The following is a 1596-nucleotide window of genomic DNA, read 5'->3' on the forward strand; positions in this document are numbered from 1 at the left end:
CTTTACACACAGGCTCTTATAACACCTGCCACCATGCATTGTGACCATCTGTGTCTCAGTTTCCTTCACCAAACCATGGCACTTGAGAACAAACACAGTTTCTTATGTATCTGTCTTCGTATTTCACTCTTCTGCTCCTGAACACTCACAGGGGTTCTTGCTGTATGTGCATGGGGGTATGTATGATTGAATGAACAAATGAAGGGACATCTGTGCAAAGCAGTCATTCAGGCCCTGCTTGAACATTTTCTGTGATAGGGAGTTCATTATCTCAAGATGGAGAAGATCCATTATTGGACAGTTGAAATGTCAGAAGATGTTTCTGGACATGGAATGGAAATCTGCTTCTCTGACACTTCTACCCAGTAGAACAGTTCTTCCCTCTAGAGGCCCAGAAGAACAGAGGTCTTCAATCTAGGATTCCATGGATAAGCCCTTATGAGATCCCTGCCCCCAAGAAATGTGTGTAAAATTGTGTGTCTGCCCATGTGCTTAGGGGGTAGGGAATCCATCGTTTCACAAAGGAGTCTGTATTACCAAATTTTAGCGCCATACTTCATTTGTTTACTCCCTCTTCCTCAGGAAATACATGCTAGACAAACCAAGAGTCCTCAAAATGCTTACTTTTTAAGATTTTCCCTCCTTACTTTTCCAAAGAGAGTAAAACCCAAAGTTGTTATGTATCTCTTTTTACAGAAGCATTATTTTATCCTTTATTTTAAATACAATTTTTAAAAGTAACTTTCCATTTACAGTTATTACAAAATACTGGATATTCCCCATGTTGTACAGGACAACCTTGAGCCTACCTTACAAGTCGTTATGTATCTTGAGCAAAACTAGCTCTGCCACTCTAATCACAGATGATTGGATGAGGATTAATTCACATACTGAAGTTAACCATGTACAGGTGGGGCACACAGGAGGCCAAAGGAAAGAGCTTCATGGAAATTCTAATTGAAAAGGTGCTCCATGTTGGATGATAGCAATTTGACTCATTCAAAGCCTCTTCTTGGGGAAGTAAACATCCTGGTGGTAACCACAGAAGGTGGGTAACTTTTGAGTTGCAAGTCTCTTTCTGCCATTCAAACTACTTTTTCAATTCTCCAAGCCTGGGAAGCACTGGGCTCATAGTGACTATAGCTAATAAGACAACTCCCTAGCTACAATAAACCTCCATGGGACCTGCAATAAATCTCTCATCCTGGGGGTGGGGGGTATAGCTCAGTGGCAGAGTGCTTGCTTGTTATGCACAAGGTCCTGGGTTCAATCCCCAGTACTTCCATTAAGGGGAAAAAAGCCTCTCTCCTCCTGAAACCTATTAGGTATGATTCTTTGCAGTTCCAAGGATTCTAATACACAATCCTTCAACTTTCAGAAGTGGTTATTTGGCTTCCTCCCAAAGTAAAATGTCCTCATTGCTAAGTCATCCCTCATGTATGAGCTACCAAAGTTCACATACGTTTTCATTAAATCCTGACAAAAATCCTAGAATGATGGTTCTTAAATATAGGGGTGGGGGTGTGCAAAGATTCACTCAGCTTCACCTTAAACATAGATTCCCAAGACCCAATATCCAGAGGTTCTAAGCAAGTC

The 1596-nt window shown here is 41.2% G+C and overlaps 1 non-coding gene across 1 annotated transcript; it reads left to right on the forward strand.

Annotated features, from left to right (window-relative positions):
• Window positions 1-1213: 1213 nt before the first annotated feature.
• TRNAN-GUU (transfer RNA asparagine (anticodon GUU)) lies at window positions 1214-1285 on the forward strand. Its single transcript has one exon. It is a non-coding gene; the product is annotated as a tRNA-Asn (tRNA).
• The last annotated feature ends 311 nt before the right edge of the window (window positions 1286-1596 follow it).

The sequence above is a fragment of the Vicugna pacos genome, chromosome 9 (genome assembly GCF_048564905.1).
Source record: "Vicugna pacos chromosome 9, VicPac4, whole genome shotgun sequence".
Taxonomy (NCBI): domain Eukaryota; kingdom Metazoa; phylum Chordata; class Mammalia; order Artiodactyla; family Camelidae; genus Vicugna; species Vicugna pacos.